The sequence below is a fragment of the Cynocephalus volans genome, chromosome 3 (assembly GCF_027409185.1).
Source record: "Cynocephalus volans isolate mCynVol1 chromosome 3, mCynVol1.pri, whole genome shotgun sequence".
Classification (NCBI taxonomy): domain Eukaryota; kingdom Metazoa; phylum Chordata; class Mammalia; order Dermoptera; family Cynocephalidae; genus Cynocephalus; species Cynocephalus volans.
The window spans coordinates 69,374,402-69,392,824 of record NC_084462.1 but is presented as its reverse complement, the minus strand read 5'-3'; the positions used below and the strand labels follow the sequence as shown (position 1 = coordinate 69,392,824).

General features: G+C 35.5%; 1 protein-coding gene across 2 annotated transcripts in view; it reads right to left on the bottom strand.

The window, feature by feature from the left end:
- Window positions 1–18,423, bottom strand: part of UACA (uveal autoantigen with coiled-coil domains and ankyrin repeats) — a 115,181-nt gene that overhangs the window by 84,673 nt on the left and 12,085 nt on the right. The gene's annotated exons all lie outside the window — the stretch shown is intronic.

Genomic DNA, 18,423 nt, shown 5'->3' with positions numbered 1-18,423 from the left:
ATTCTCCATAATGGCTGTATTAATTTACATTCCCACCAACATTGTATGAGAGTTTTCCTTTCTCCACATCATTACCAGCATTTGTCATTTTGTTTTTTTGATAATAGACATTCTAACTGCAGTGAGATATCTCATTGTGGTATTAATCTGCATTTCCCTGATGATTAGGGATCTTAAGCATTTTTTCATATACCCATTGACTATTTGTATGTCTTCTGAGAAATGTCTATTCAGATCTTTTGCCCATTTTTTAATTGGTTACTTGTCTTTTTGCTGTTGAGTTGTTTGAGTTCCTTATATATTCTGGATATATTAGCCTCTTGTCAGATGCATAATTTACAAATACTTTCTCCCATTATGTAGGCTGTGTCTTTACTTTGTTGTTTGTTTCCTTTACTGTTCAGAACCTTTTTAGTTTGATGTAATTCCATTTGTATTTTTGCTTTTGTTGCCTGTGCCTTTGAAGTCTGCTCAAAAAAGTGTTGCCCAATCCAATTTCATGTAGCATTTCCCCTATGTTTTCTTCTAGTTGTTTCATAGTTTCAGCTCTTAAATTTAGATTTAATCCATTTTGAGTTGATTTTTGTATATGGTGAGAGATAGAGGTCTAGTTTCAATCTTCTGTATGTGGATATCCAGTTTTCCCAGACCATTTATTGAAAAGGTTGTCCTTTCTCCAATTTATACTCTTAGCACCTCTGTCAAAAATCAATTAGCTATATAAAAACTCCTTCACTCTCTATTCTGTTCCATTGGTCTATTTGTCTGTTTTTATGCCAGGACTATGCTGTTTTGGTTACTATAGCTTTATAGTATATTTTGAAGTCAGGTAGTGTGATGCCTCTAGCTTTGTTCTTTTTGTTCAAGTTTCTTTGGCTATATGGAGTCTTTTGTGGTTCCATACAAATTTTAAGATAATTTTTTCTATTTTTGTGAAGAATATCATTGGTATTTTGACAGGGATTGTGTTGCCCACATAAATAGAATGAGGGCTAAAAATATGATCATTTCAGTGGGAGCAGAAAAAGCATTTGATAAAATTCAACGCCTCTTCATGATAAATACACTCAACAAATCAGGTATAGAAGGAATGTACTTCAACAAAATTAATACGACAAACCCACAGCTAATATTATACTGAACAGACAAAAGTTGAAGGCTTTTCATCTAAGACATGGAGCTAGACAAGAATACCCACTTCTCCCCACAACTTTCATAGTACTGAAAGTTCTAGCCAGATCAATACAGCAAGAGAAAGCAATAAACTTTGGTATTTTAGGTATCCAAGTTGGAAAGGAGGAAGTCAGACTATCCCTATTGGAAGATAACATGATCATACATATAGAAAACCCTAAAGACTCTGCCAAAAAATTACTAGAACTAATAAATAAATTCAGTTAAGATGCAGAATATAAAATCAGCATACAAAAATCAATAGTGTTTCCATACACAAGAAAGTAACCCCATTTACAATAGCTACCCCAAAAATGAAATACCTAGAAATAAATTTAACCAAGGAGGGAAAAGATTTCTACAAAGAAAACTATAAAGCATTGATGAAAGGAATTGAAGATGGCACAAATAAATGGAAAAGTATCCTGTGTTCATGAGTTGGAAGAATTAATAGCAACAAAATGTCCATATTACCCAGATTCTTGCTTATAGAAAACTACTCTAAAAATTATATTTTAGCATACAATTGGAATAAAATATTTTGTACTGATTTTAATAGAATGCTGAAATATTCTACATGCTTTCAAATAATACTTTCTGTACTTGAGAAATTATGAAGCTTAAAGTTCAACAACTTTATTATCACTTTAATATAAGACTGCAGTTATTTATATTGAGATGATTACCTTAATCATAGTAAATAAATGCATATGCTTGTAACCTCTTGGCTGATGGTAGCAGAGCTCGGGGGTCTTTGCTTATGGCCAGGCTAGGTATTGTTTCAATTCACTGGTTCTTAAATATTGACTCATGACTCTTTCATTTATTATACAAGGTATGGGGGAGTCTCATATCCATTATACTATTTTTTTTTAATTTCAAAGATATGGAAAATATTTAATAATGAGCAGATCTAAGATCCAGAACCGTTGTGGTACTTTACAGTCATTACTGTTCTGAGCAGGTAGGCTAATTTGAACAGGTGGCTATCAGGGGTCAGAGTGTTTGGAGCCAAATGTCTTAGAAGATTTCTGTCCCTTTTGAGTGTAGCAGTACCCTTTTGGGGAACCATTCTTATATTACAAACATATTAAAAAGAGTGGGATATTTCATCCAGAGTATCACAAACGTATACATTAAAGAAAAAAAATTGCATTGTTTTTCTTGACGTCAAAATCTTAAATTTTATGTGAGATTCTTTCTAATAAGCTTTACTCAGTGTTAAATTTGCACAGTATTTTTTCTATATATTTAAAAACAGTCTATTTGCTTATTTGTATTTACACAATATAATTATTGTTATATGTAAGGTATTTGGATTCTCTGAATGTCTTTTGTACCTCAACCACAGCCTCTTACTTAAAATGAAAATCTTTTAAAAAGAACAGCACATAGCAAGTGGAGCATCAGCCACTGTACTTAAACAGAAACGAAACCACATTTATAGGCCCACTCTACAAATCAATAATTTTCTCAGACTTTTTCAATAACAAAGAAAAAATATAGCCTTACACATTTTGTGATTTATTATTCCCTTCTCACATTTCTCCTGGACTTCTCACTAACATTTTCAGGGAAAGATGAGTTTTCAAATGAACCCATGAGGATGTGAGGGTACTTCAAAAAGTTCATGGAAAAGTAGAATTGACAGATAATACAAATCTTTCCATGAACTTTTCAAAACACCCTCATATTATTTTAGAAGGCCAACTTTTAAATTTTCATTATTTCTCAAGTGAAAGTCTATGGAAACAGGCAAAAGAAGGTTTTTTAAAAGAACCTAGAATAAAATTAATTTATATTAATCATTAATAATAGAAATTATTATAGTTTATGTTTTTCTGATTTCTGTATCCTGGACTATTATAATAATCTATTAATTGGTCTCCCTGCTTCTGCTTCTGCCCTTGCCTTCCCCTACAGTTTATCCTCCACACAGTAGTCAGAATACTTTTTTTAAATCTAAGTCAGATCATGTCACTCCTTTTTCTAAATCCCTGTAGCACTAGTATTCTTGCCATGAATGTTTAACCTAAATCTAATAATTAGGCAGCAATCAAACAAAACAAATTGTAGGATGTTCTTTAAAAAACAAAAAAACAAAATTGGCCTTGATTCTTTAGATTGGGATCCAAACACAATCCAAAATCCTTACCCATACATCACCTGGACACCCAAGAGAACACTGATACAATCTCCTTCTACTTTTTCCCTCTTGCTCACTTCAATCATAATGACCTCCCTGTTTTTAAAACATGAAGACAACAAATAAAATCGCATCTCAAGGTCCTTCAAAATGCTATTTCCCTTACCTTAAATTATTACTAATTAGAAGAAAAAGCAGAAACACTCATTCCGAAAAAAAGTATTATTATGTCACATAATTTACCAATGATCTATTGCTATAAAACCAAAACACAGTGATTTAAAATAGCTACCATTTATTATTACTCATGATGCCACAGGCCAACTGGGCAGGTCTGCTGGGCTGGGTCAGGCTCAATAATCCCAGCAAGGGTCATGCACTCACGCATGTGTCTACAGTCAATTGCCAAATTGGTTGGGGATGGTTGGGCTTGTCTGGGATGACCTCTTTCATATGAGTCTGATGATTAGCTAGCTGTCAGTTGGGGCAAAAGGGACAACTGGTAACCAGTAGGCTAGCTAGTCTAGAATGGCTTGTTCACAAGAGAAAACAAAGCATGAAAGACTTTATGAGGCCTAGGTTCAACATCACTTCCAACACATTCCGTTCAAAGAAAGTCACAAGTCCACCCTAGATTCAAAAGGCAGGGAAACAGACAAAGACACATTCAAAGGCGATGGATACAGAAAGAGGTAGAGAATTGGAGCCATTATTGTAATCAATCTACCACATCTCATGACAGGAGCACTATTTTAAAATGCTGGTTCAGCTAAAATGGGGGAAAATGAAAAATACAAAGGATAACATACACTAACTATACTTTATACTTACAATACTTTAAGGCAAGGTTTCTTAACCTTGCACTATTGACATTTGGGGCCAAGTAATTCTTGGTTGTGGAGGGGCTTTCCTGTACATTGTAGGATGTTTTGCAATATCCTGAGCATCTATCCACTAGACAACAACAATATTCCCTGAGTTGTTACAACCAAAAATGTCTCCAGACATTTCCAAATATCACCTGAGGAAGAAAATCACTCCCAGTTGAGAACCACTGTTACAAAGGGACACATTAAGGTAAAGACAACTTGGTCTTACTCCTGCCAATATAAGCTAATTTTGCTTCAAAAGGCTTTAAAATAATTCTAAAATGCAAATTTTATTTACAGATATATAGAGCACATACCAAATTCTCAACCATTTACATATTAAAAATTCAAAAATTTTATTGACAATCCTCAGACCACTGCTAATTTATATAATTTAACCATAAATATTACCATATTTTTGACGTCAATATAAAAGAAAATAATGGTGTCAGAAGTTAAACTAAATTAATATTACTGGCTCTAGAATTTGGTGTACTGTATACATAAGCCCCAGTTTAAAATAAAGTTGTTGCTTTCCAACCTTCTAATATAAAATTCTGTCTCCTAACTGTATCTCATCTGTAATATTCCTCTTCCCAGTTGATGGCACTGGCAATTTTCCTCCCAATTCCACCTCTCATTCTATCACCATTATAAATATGAAATAAACACAGAAAGCTTCTGTAGTAAATTATAGGAGTAGAAAGTATTAAGTTTTTTTTAAAAGTGCAACAAATCAGAATATTCCTAAGAGAATAAAATAAATAAATAAATAAATCTGGAAACACTGGAACACCCAGAGGTAATAAGCAATCCAGTAATGAAAAAATTTTTAGATTTTTCATTTTTATTTATTTATACTTTTTACATTCTAAGATGATGTTGTGGAGGGGTGAGAGGGGGAGGCCCATACCTGGCTCTTTTGCTGGCCTGGGTATAATGTGGGGGAGGGGCATGGCTCCAGTAATGACATATTTAATCTAAACTTTTCACAATACTTATGTTCCCGAAACACTATTCATAAACCAAACCACTTTAAATTCATTTAAAAAATTGTGAATCTTTGTAAACCAAATATTCTCTAACATTCATGTAGAAATCTATGATAGCATTGGCCAAGTGGAGTCATATATACAAGAAACAATTTAAAATCTCTCTTTCTGGAGTCTCTGGGCAAAAAATAATAGTTTCTCCTTCAGAGAAAAGAAAATGGGGCAACTTGCTAACCCAGTGATGAATCAATGAGCAGGGCTGGGACTAGGGTAAGGGGAGTAAAGTGTCTAGGATACAAAATTTAAACAGGGTCACTCTCAGGACCAAGCAATGAGCCAAAATGTGAGGCAAGAGCCTGATGTTTTCATCTCACCTCCAGTCCAGCAGGAATTGCACTTAACAAGAGGCAAATAACACAGTACCCTGATTTCTGCACCCCAAAGTTCTCTCCTGGACTAAGCCTTGGCACTTATACCTTACTCATCATGATCTCTCTGTCCCATCAGAGAACTGCAGGGTCTGCCTATGTGTGCTAGAGTGATGGTACAAACAGGGAACCAGGGAGTCCAGCAGAAAGAAAGGGTCACCTACAAAATATAATTGGGATACTTGCCAAAATTCTGAAATTGCAAAGGTGGGAAAGAGGGGCACTCCAGGAAGTTTCCAAAACTCTGTCCTTTGTAAAGCTGGTCTTGTGTTTAAAGTAATTTACAATTTTTAAGCATGTGTATTCACACTTTCAATGGAAATGTTATCATTTTAATCATTTTTCCCAATTACTACTATTTAACTACATCAGTGTTATCATCCAGGAATACTGAAAAGCAATAGCATACTATTTGGTTAGAAATGTTAGTTTTAATAAATCCATTTCGAGCAAAAATGACTAACAGAATAGAGTTTCATCTTCACAATGCAATAGTATTCCTTCCCTACTTATGGTCCTCTTTAAGAAGTATCTTCAATATTAAGCAGTCAGGAGCAACCACAGGAAAGTTTATCTGATAGGCTAGAAACAACAACAACAAAAAACTACATGATAGCCTCATTGCATTAAATGAAGCACTTCATTTGTCTTAAGAGTACACACAAACACACCACCACACCCAGAAGTGCTTATAATGGGTCCTAAGTGTAGTTCCTTCCTCTTTCCTGACTCACCCTTTCCCCTGATATCAAGAGTTCAAAAACAGGAATGCAATTAGACCTAAGCAATTAGAAAACTTGCTGTTCTATTTCCTCAATGTGTGTATAGAAAAAGCTCTGATTAATAAAGCTTAACTTACAAGACCCTTTGCAATATAGCTCTTTCATCAACACTAAATTAAAATGTGGTTATAAGTAACAATAGGCACAAGACCTTTCACAGCTTTATTTTAAAGGCCATATATAAGCAATTTGAAATCTACCTTTCCAACTGCCACTTCCACACCTCTACACAGAATCACTTTTCAAAAAATGTACAGGCCTGTGCATTTTCCTTATCAAAACAGGACAGCAAAAGCTATTTCCTCAGCAAACTAGCGAAATGGTGAATGTTAAGGAATGGAGGCTTTTTAGTTTACTACCTACAGGTTCTTGATACCAATTATCTTATTGATATATTCAATAATTCAACAAAATTAAGGAAAACACACAGAAGTTCTTCACATCCAACACTTGCCAGCAAGAGTCTTTTGGGCCTATGAATCTGCATGTTCCCAGAATAAATACCCAAATAAAATTAAGTTCGTAGTTTTACATAAATATAAATTTATTATAAGTTATATTAATAGAAATCTATTTTAATTATAAAAACAACATAAAGAATAGAAAATTTAAAGATTGATAATTCTACCACACCTTCATAACTATGATCATCTTTATATATCCTCTGCCATTTTTTTTCCATGTAAATGTTTTATATGACTATTATCAGGTCATACCTATATTTTTTATTCGATTTTTTCACTTATAAGATTTCCATTTCTTCCATGGAATTTCTTCATATGGTTGCAAAATGGCCTTGCATATTTGTTTTCTATTGTTGTATAACAATTCACTACAAATTTAGAGGCTTAAAAACAGCAATTACAGATTGAGCATCCCTAATCTGAAAATCCAAAACCTGAAACTTTTTTGAGTGCCCACATGACACTCTAAGGAAATGCTCATTGTAACTGCTATAATGCAAATATTCCAAAATCTAAAAAAGTCCAAAATCAGAAACATTTCTGGTCCCAAGCATTTGGGATAAGGGATACTCAACCTGTATTTATTAGTTTACAGTTTTGCAGGTCAGGAAGTCCACATTTCTATAGGTCAGAAGTCCTGCTTAGGGTCTCTCCAGGTCAAAATCAAGATGCCAGCCAGGCTGGGCTCCTATCTGGAGAAGAATCCACTTCCAGGCTCATTCAGGATATTGGCAGAATTCAGTTCCATGCAGGTGTAGGACTGAGGTCCCTGTTTCCTTGCCTGTCAGCCAGATGTCTCTCCCAGCTCCTAAAGATCACTCTCATTCCTTCTCACATGGTCCTATCCATCTTAAAGCCAGCAACAGAACAAGTCCTTCTTGTCCTTCAGATCTCTCTGACTTGCAGTTCTGCTTCAAGCCAGAGGAAAAAAAATCTCTATTTAAAAGGCTCCTGTAATTAGAATAGTCCAACCTGGATAATCTCTCTTTTGGATACATCTGCAAAATCTCTTTTGCCATATAACATAACATAATCATGAGCACATTTTCTCATCATATTCAAAGTCCTGGGAATTAGGGTGGATCAACATGGGGGGAGGGCACTTTTAGAATTCTGCCTACAATACCTCTAGAGCACAATAGAAAATGTATTTCTCACTGTGGGTTATAGTCAAAAACCTTAAAGGTCATCTGTCCAATGGACTAGAAAACTTCAAGTTCCCTTCAAATCTTAAAATTCTAAAAATCTAATATTTAAACATTTCAAAGAAATAAAATATAAGGTTATTTTAAAAATTGGAAAGGAAATAAAATTATATAAATTTAGAAGTTAATTAAATCAAAAAGGATGCTGAAGCTTTTCCCAGTTTTAAAAAAAAAGGATTTTTTTTAAATTGCTATCCCTTTTTTGGCCAATTTTCTAGTCACAACGAGAGGTTAATAATTTAGGGAAGAATGAAGCATGAAAGTATAAATAAAGGTTAATGCTGAATCATAATGCCTGAGAAAACCAGAAGCAAAAAACTCTGAACCAGTGACAATTTCCATATATAAAATTCCAGTTCAATTCTAGGTATAAAGATTAGAGGAGGTAAATGGGCCAAATGAAAAACCAGGTCATATAACAGGCTATTCCACCCAAGCTTCATTAAGGAAGACTAGGACTAAGGATACAACCCTGGGATCAGGCTGGCAGGCCTCTTTAAGTAAAACAATTCCACTGACTGACTTTGGTATAAGACAGTCCTCATCCTTACCACATGAGATAGGGTGACCCCCACTTTCATAACATACAAAATTTGCTTCTGTGAAACTGCTTGCTGTATAACAAGGTAGAATGAGTAAGTTTAGTGTTTGAATTGCTTAGAAAATGTTGTTGTTTGAAAATCCCCCTCAGCTCTTAACCCCCCCTGATAGACGTTAAAAGCTAAATATTAGCCTGCACTTAGAGAAGTTTGAATTTTGTTTGCTGTTCCCCACCCAAGCTTCCCCTGAGTGATTAACTGGCTTGTTTCAGCTTCTGTTTATCAGCGATTAACTGGCTTGTTTCAGCTTCTGTTATCAGCTTGCACTAGGCTTCCCCAAACCCCTTCCTCATGCCAGGAGGGTATGTGTGTATATGTGTGACTATATGATAACTATAAGTATGTGACTATTTGATAATTTTAACTGTGTGACTAATGTAAAAATGTGCCTTTTAAAAAACCCTCTAAACTTCAAGTCAGGGCTGCTCTCTTCAAAGACTTTCTTGGAGGGACAGTCGCCAGCCAGCCAATAAAAACCCCCTTTTAAATTGTCAATTGGATATTCTGGTTCCTTTTCCGTGCAGCAGCCTCACAACACACACAAATCAAGAAGAAGAAAGAAGGAGGAGGAGAAAGAGAGAGAGAAAGAGAGAGAGAAGAAAGAAAAGTATAGGTGCTAAATAAATATTTGTTGAATGAAGATACAATACAGTAGACCATAAAAATGTTTGCTAGCCTTCAGGAACTTCACCTCCCTAAACAGAAAAGAGAACTACTGTATTTCTAAATCTCAGCTGCTAATGGGCTAAAAACTACCAATACCAAGCTAGGCTAACACTGGATCCAAGGTGGGACAGTCTGCAAGGGGGCTAAATAACAGTTTCCAGGAATCACAGAAGAAAATAAATGGAGGCAGGCAATAAAAGTGTTAAGACCAAAAAAAAAAAAAAAAAAAAAAAAGCCCTAACAAATAGTGGAACTGAATTTTGTTGGAATTTTTAGAATCAAAATAATAACAACTTATACAATGTCAAATACACAAATACACAAGTAGATACGTGTCTTCAACACAATTCCAAAGAACTGTTCCAAGCAAAATCAGCCAGGATTCTGATGACTGGTATTAACCAGTAGAAAGAACACACTGATAGCTATGAATGATACCATAGAATGAGAAGCTCATAAAAGTCATAAATACAGACACTAACCATACTTCAATTCTTCATCAAATGTACAAGTACAATGTTTTCCATGGCCTACAAAACACTCTAAGTCTAGAGTTCTCATTCATTGCTCTTCTCTATGATGAAAATTTAGTAGAGAAAAAATACATATTTTGTCATCTTTACAAAGATTTTCCCATTTCAACTGTGCTTTATTCAGCTAACCAACTCAAAACCACTTTGTACCAAAACTAAAGTAGTACTCTTCTTATTCTCCACTCATGGAAACAATATGAAAAAAAAAAACTGAATCAGAATTCAGAAGATACATATAGACAATAAAATTTACTCTTCACCCTAGATATGAGAAACATTTTCTGTTTTCAAAACTGGGTAAGTACAATTTCAGGCACACCTAACAAAACTACTGTAATGCTTTAATTCCTATTGATCTACAACTTCCAAAATGCTTCCAGTCTTTTTAGTACCTAAAATCTCTGGCAGAGGAGAAAGGAAAGAGTTATTATCCCTATCTTACAAGAGAAATAACTGAAACTTCCTGAGATAAAGCGATTTGCCCAAAGTCACAAAGCTTTTCGGTAGTGCTACCTCAACTCAAACCAAGATTTCCTGACATCTTGTTATCCCTGATCTTTTTGCCTATAGAATATCTCTACTTAAATGGTATTGACACTAAAATGAAAGAAGATGCTTTTAAAATTGTGTGGAGTATGCACAAAGCAAACGTACTTCACCAGGCCTGGTTTGCCAAAGCCTTGCAGTTTAAAATATTGACCTTACAAAATACAGGAAATTTTCCCAAGGCTCTTGAGTCTCTGTTGCAAGATAAGAATTGTAACACAGCAAGGTTGCTGGCTCAAAGACAGACAAGTTACTGATTGATACGTAAAGATCCTGGGAAATTGCAGTGAGAAGAGAATGTTTGCTAAAATCAAGCCTTTGTTGCAAATTGCACTATAGAAGGTCACCTCACTTGACTTACTGAATGTTACCAGCTACCACTGTTAAACTTGTTAAACTGTACTTAGCAAAACCCCACCTATGTCTCTTCCTGTAACTTCTTGGTCTAGAGAATAAATGCAGGAAGAGAACCCTAATTCATGATTAATTTCCCACATGGAAGCAATGCCTTGCTGTTGAGGGCTATGGGAGATTAACCCCTTTTTGAGGCTTCTCACTGCTCAAAAGAGATGGGCTTTGAGTAATCTTTGGTAGCTCCGTCACCCAGGGGGAAAGGGGTGACAAATCCATGGGAGGAAAAGCAACAAATGGTGCCCCATGTGAGGAAATTCTGGGTCCATGGATTGGAGACCAACCTGCCAAGCCTTGGAAAGGAAAATAAAGAGTACATCTGCCAGTCACCCCGACAAAAGGGATGTTCCCATCAAGAAGGAAGTCCCCGTCAAAAGGGGAGTCCTCGACAAAAGAGGCAAAGGATAAAGAGGATGCCTACCTCATCCCATCAAGAGGGAAATCTCGGTAAGGGAGACTCACCCTGGTAAAGGGAATCACGGAGGTGGCTTTCGATTAAGCAATTGCATGCCTGCTGCAGTGTTTAGCTAGGTCTTTGCCCAGACGTTTTGCTTTCTTACTCTCTCAACTCTCTATCTATTCTTCCAATTATGGGTAGTTTACTGTCTAAGAGGGAAATTCAACATAGTTCAGCCTTCTATGTCTCCTTAAGGCAGTAGCTTATAAAGTAACTAATCGTCATCTAACTAAATTCTTATTGCTTATAGTGGTTTGGAAATTTTGTCGAATTGCTTTAAAAATCATTCAGAACCTTAACAAAAGGAAAAAACATGTTTATGTCATTAAAGAGGATGAAAAGCAATCCTTGCCTTCTCCTCCTCCTCTCCCCCCACCTCCACCTTTGGAGGCAAACAACTTATCTATTCCCTTGATGGAGTCCTGTCTTAAAGAAGGACATAACATGGGAGTTGATGCTCATCATGTCTTTCCTGTTGTAAGAACTGAAACTCAATCAAGACATGAAAACCTCCCATTCTCCTTGTTTAAAAGATTTAAAAAGAGCATCACAGAAAATGGCTTACATAGTACTTTTACTAAGGAATGCTTAGAATCAATTGCTAATGGGTATAATATGACCCCTTGCCATTGGAAAATACTTGGAAAAACTGTTTTAACTCCTGCTCAATATACTGTATGGCTATACAAGAATATCAGGAAGCCTTACATGCTATTTCACTCGAAAATTTATGAGATAGTTCAAATTAGCATGGACATGTTGCTTGATCAAACAGCTAGAACAGCCATAAAGGTTTGGGACAAAATTCCTGAAACAAAATCTAAACTTCAACCTCTTGCTTCCCCTAATGCATTTTCAATACAAAGATGAGATAAGACTCAGCCACTGTTGACATTATCTGCTGAACAAAAATTAATTACAGATTCAGGGGCTGATGTTACCACAATTGATAAAAAGGATTGGACCCCATTATGGAAAATAACTTCTTCACCAGTTACACTTACTGGATTAGGTGGGTTTAAAATCCCTTATCAAAGTAAAAATCCTTTGTTGTACTGGCCCTGAGGGACAAACTGCCTCCATTATGCCTTATGTTCCAGATCTCCCTTGAACTCTGTGGGACTAAGACCTCCCTGCTCAATAGGATATTTATATTGGGACATCTCCTTCAAAATTTATCATAATGGCCATGGCCACAGTCCCACCAGTCAAATTACAATGGGCCTCTGGTCCTCCGGTTTGGGTGGAACTAGTGGCCTCTTAAAGGGGAGAAATTAAATCAAGTACTTCACTGGTTAAACAACAGTTGCAAATGGGACATTTGGAGCCATGGCATAATCCCTGGAATGCTCCCACTAAATCTTTTGCTACTGTTAGACAGGGACCCACTGTGCCTTATACAGATTTTATTAATTGTCTTCAAGATGCTATAATTATACAAATTGACAATACTCATGACAAGCCGGAACTGCTATCACAAGTTTATTTACATTTAATCAAACAAGTTAATAATGCTGGTTTACAAGTAGCTCCAGATAAAATTTTTTAAAAAGAGCCTTGGAAATGCCTTGGTCTTTTGATCACTGAGAGAAGTATATGGCCACAAAGTATATCTTTCCATATTCAGGAGCTTTTACTCTAAATGACTTACAAAAATTACTTGGCCACATTAACTGGCTCTGCCCTTCTATGAGTGTTCCAAATTATCATTACAACATTTGTTTAATACCTTAAAGGAAGACCCTGGTCGAGTGCTTGCTGGGTGTGATCCTGATGTTATTAATCCTGCTCTTTCTGGGGCTGATTTTTGCGCTCCCCTTGAATGATCAGAATCTTTGCAGATGGCTATGACTGATTTTGTTGGTAAGATGCAGTTCTCATTACCCCATGATAGAGTTTTGCAGGGACTCCAAATGCTGCCCATGCACTTGGGATCCTGTTTGTCCCCTGTTCCCCTCCCTCGGGTGCTGGCTGTGTTTATTTATGGTTCTGAAAGATCAGGAAAGGGATCTGTGGCATGGTGGGAGCAGGGAATCTGGAGGCATTGTGTTGCTGTCCATTGTGGGTCTGCTCAGGGGGCCGGGTTGGCAGCTGCCATTGTAGCTTTGCAACATTTTTACAATCAGCCACTTAGTTTAGTAGCTGACTCTGCCTACCTAGTTGGAGCCTTACAGGTAATTCAAGATGCATCTATCCATAAGGGAAATTATTTTCTTTTATTTGAAACGTTTGGACATTTACAAAAACCTATTCAAAAAAGACATCATCCTTTCTATGTAACTCATAAGCATTTTCATTCTGGTCTTCATGGCCCTTTATCAATTGGAAATGTTATGGCTGATCACTCTGTTCTGTATAATAATGTTTTACAGGAAGCTATTGATTCTCATCAGTTTTTTCATCATGGTGCATGAGCTCTGGCTAACATACATCAGATCTCTTACAGGCAAGCCTGAGATATTGTTCATGCTTTTCCCAATTGTCAGAGGTTTTCTAAATCTAATTCCCCTGGAGGAATAACAGGTAATGAAATTTGGCAAGTGGAAGTCACTCTTAAATATTTACGTGTTATGGTTGATACTTACTCTGGTCTTATTCATGCCACTGCCCAAACAGGAGAAACTTCTAGACATGTTTAAAAACATTGTCTTTCTGCCTTTGCTGCCATGGGGATTCCAAATCAAATTAAGATAGATAATAGACCAACATACACCTCCAAAGTCTTTCAAGCATTCTGTGACAACTGGAACATTAAATATGTCACAGGAAACCCATTTAACCCCACTGGCCAGGCAATTGTTGAAAGAACTAATGGCTGTCTTAAATCTCAAATAAGTAAACAAAGGGGTAATACAGATATAGGACTGGCCCCTCATGAACAGGTCTTTAAAGCTCTGTTTACACTAAATTTTTTAAACTGTAATTCCAGGAATTAATGGCCACAGAGCTACATTTCATACCTCCTAAAAAGAGACCTAGACCCTTGGTTTTATACCACCATCTGCCGACAGGACCACAATGGTTAAGGTCTGCCTAACTGTTAACATGGGGAAGAGGGTATGTTTCTGTTCTCTCACCCACAGGCCCACCATGGATTCCTGCTAATAAAGCTGTTAAACCTTATGGGGAACCCCAAACCAGACAAAGAATTGAACCTGATCAACACCTCGCCATCACACCTCAATCCATCTCACTGGAGATGGTACATCAGACCACCAGTGATAAAAATAATGACAACAAGCTCCAACCTGGGGTAAATTTAAAAACTTCAACAGTCATATAGCCATTAAGCTCAGTAACTCATTTAAGAAACAAAAACTAATCTAAAATCTACCTGTTTAACTACATGGTCTCAAATTTTCTGGTATCTTAAACAGACTTCTAAATTCTCTTCTAGTCTCATCTACGTATTTCTTCACAAAATCCTATGGTAGAATTCTATGCTATTTTCTTAAAGGAAAAGAGTCTTCTCTGCATCTTCTTGAAAAGGATTGCATACTTTGTTTTACAATATAAATTTGATATCTTGCTTTCTTTTAGGCAGGCTGAGGCCTCACGAATAAGTCTTTTTGAAAAAACACAATCTAGACCTGACTGTCCTTTTTACTAGTGAGCTTTTCTATTACATTTTAAACAAAACCTATAGATCCTTATTTGTTCTTGTTGTTTATGACTGCATATATGCGTATGTAAAATGTATGTTATGTCTACATGTTCATGTCTATGTGCCTGCATGATACCAAATTGGCTTATAATTAATGTGTGCTCATTAAATAAATAAGTATACTTTTCAAGTTCATGGGACTTAAATTTTCTAAAGTTTTGATAAATATATTTTCAAAATTTGATTTAAACCATTTACCTAAATTTGTCCCTAGGTCAATATGTCTCCTTGTTATCTCAGCTCTGTCCCCTGGCCATGCCGGGAGAAACAATATCTTTTATGTATATACTGCCCTCTGTCTTAAGCTCCACATGGCTCCAAATGCCACGTGGAAACCCGGGACCTGAAATGGCTAATGAAAGGAAACCTATGCCAAATATCACATAGGCCCTAGTTAGCATTAACTGATAAGGGTATAGATCTAATATAGCAAGTTTTTGGCTGGGAAACCATATATACGTATTTGGTAAGTATAGCTAAAACTCAAACTGGGCTTTGTATAAATTGCTCTGATAAATGGACACCTATTTACTCACCTGAATGTATAAAAATGTTCTTATCAGCACACATCATTGCTTGGGTTTACTAATCAAGCAGGATTACTAGAGGTCTTTTCACTTGACTGCTCTTAATACAAAATTGTAAAAGGTTTTCTTCGTCCCTTAGATAACTGGCTTAAGAAACTTATTTCATGATAATTTCTTGTGCTCTCTACCTTTGAAACCCTCTGTCACTTTGGTTTTACTTTTTGTAATAATTTGTGATTTTATCCAACTAAGTGTTTTAAGCCTTTTGTTATTTAACAAAGCTTTCCAACACTAAATTCTGAAAGTTTAAAATAACTTTGAGGAATTCCAAGGGCCCTGGAGTTTCTCAAAGGATATATAAAAAAATGTATCAAAACTAATAGGCTTATTTAATAAATTAGACTATATGGGAAAGCACTGTCAGTACTGAAGTTGTTATGAATATGTTTTCCAAAATCTTGTAAGGTTCTTAAATATCTGTTTCTTGATATAAATGGTACAGTCATAGTCTTGGTTTAATTATAATTTTTAAATGTTATGTTTTCAAATATTTCATGAAAAAACTCTGATAGGTACAGTTTTCTGACAAACTTTGAGTTCACAGCTTTAAACTAAGGTTCCAAATTTTTAATAAAAAAAACTGATGGGTTTGTGAAATTGTTCACGAAGTTCAAAACAACAAAAGTTAATTGGTGAATTAATTAAAAAGAATTGTGGGTTTTAACAATTTCCTTATTTTGAAACATTGCTGGTTCTAATGCCTTGTTTTCCAAATGTAAGAAAACTCTCTCTCTCTCTTAAGCTATCTCTAACTAACAACAGTTTGGTAAAATGTCATTTAAAATAGAAGTAAAAGTATTTGTTTTCTCCCTATTTGATCTCCCCCAAATTTAATAACTTTAAGTATCCTTATGATTATTATGGCAATGTGCCTATTTTTATAAGTTCAATGAAAATTAACTCTCTCTCTTTACAATAGGATATAATTTAGAACTTTGGATATAAGATAGCATGTCTCATTTTTAAGTTGCTGATCCCTCTTTCATGTTGCCATAATTTGGCCTAACTGCTCCTTCATCCTGCTGTTCATCTTTCCCCCTGACAAAGCACAACCTGGGAAAGAGTCTTCCCAGTGACATGGGACAGATCACTGAAAGAAAGAGAGCCAAGATGCTTCTTTCAATCACCACCTGGGAAAGAGCCTTCCCAACACTGAGAGATTTATACAAAGAAAAGTAAGACCTTTTCAATCAAGATATCGATCATCAATGCTTTTATGAGGAATGCCTTGATTATAACGGGGGAAATAATGTCTTCTCAACAAAAGCAGTTCTCTAAATTTTCCTGGCCTTAAAGAAGGTGTTTGTAATTTGCATGAGACATCCTGTTCTTAAACAAAAGACTTTTAATTGATCAAAAATTTTACAAAGACTAGACACTCTGAAAGCAGTAATGTCCTGAATAGTTTAACATTAACAAACTCTCTGGACTCAGAATCAACTATTATACCAGCAGAATCCCTTTCCAGAGTTTCAACAATTGGTAATTACACCCAATTCACAGCACCTGGAATGATGCCAAAGCAGCCACTCTGAGACCACATCATCAGTCCTCACCTGAAGTAAATTAAAAGGACTTGCCACTCTAAATGATACCAACTTGGCTTTAAATGCTTTTGTCTTAGCTGTGAAAACCTGATCTATAGCCTATGCTTTTTCTTTTAAATAAATAAACAGGGGGAGTTGTAGAGTATGCATGAAGCAAATGTACTTCACAAGGCCTGGTTTGCCAAAGCCTTGCAGTTTCAAATATTGACCTTACAAAATACAGGAAATTTTCCCAAGGCTCTTGAGTCTCTGTTGCAAGATAAGAATTGTAACACAGCAAGGTTGCTGGCTCAAAGACAGACAAGTTACTGATTGATACGTAAAGATCCTGGGAAATTGCAGTGAGAAGAGAATGTTTGCTAAAATCAAGCCTTTGTTGCAAATTGCACTATAGAAGGGTCACCTCACTTGACTTACTGAATGTTACCAGCTTCCACTGTTAAACTTGTTAAACTGTACTTAGCAAAACCCCACCTATGTCTCTTCCTGTAACTTCTTGGTCTGGAGAATAAATGCAGGAAGAGAACCCCAATTTATGGTTAATTTCCCAAATGGAAGCAAAGCCTCGCTGTCAAGAGCTATGGGAGATTAACCCCTTTTTGAAGCTTCTCACTGCTCAAAAGAGATAGGCTTTGAGTAATCTTTGGCAGCTCCGTCGCCCAGGGGAAAAAGGTGACAAATCCATGGGAGGCAAAGCAACAAGATTGCATCAAAATTCTCTTCTTTTTTTATAGGGAAAAGTAAAAGGATAATTTATGTCAAAGAAAAACATTAATTTTTATAAAAAATCCTAATGAAATAAACCAATACAAGAAAATAAACTGCAATTAGGTAATATTCCAAACCAGAAGATTTATTTAATTGTGAAATAAAATATTGTACACATTACTAATCTAATTTCTTATAAGCTATTCTGAATATTTCAATAATCTATATACTATTCAAAAATGACATTGTTATATTCTTAAGTACAGATGATTTTTGTTTAGAGAAAAGGATTTGAAGAAAAATAGCTTTAAATACTCATGAATATACACTGAATTCTTTGTTTACATTGCCTAAGCAATACAGTGCCCAGAATACTTAAAGAATATGTGCTGACTTTTAAAACTTTGCATTCTCCAGTTTAAATGCCTAAATAATTATTTAATTAAGAACTTCAATAAATTACAATTCTTTAACAGAAAGTTTAAAAAAAAAAATCAATCCAAAATCAGGAAAGTACAGTATTTACTTAAAAGAATACAGAAACTAAGCATCTCTCTAAGTGTGTTCTATACACCACTATGCAGATAACCCACTCAAATGTGGGTAATACAGTCTTCTGGCAATTCCTTCTAAGGTTCCAGATCAT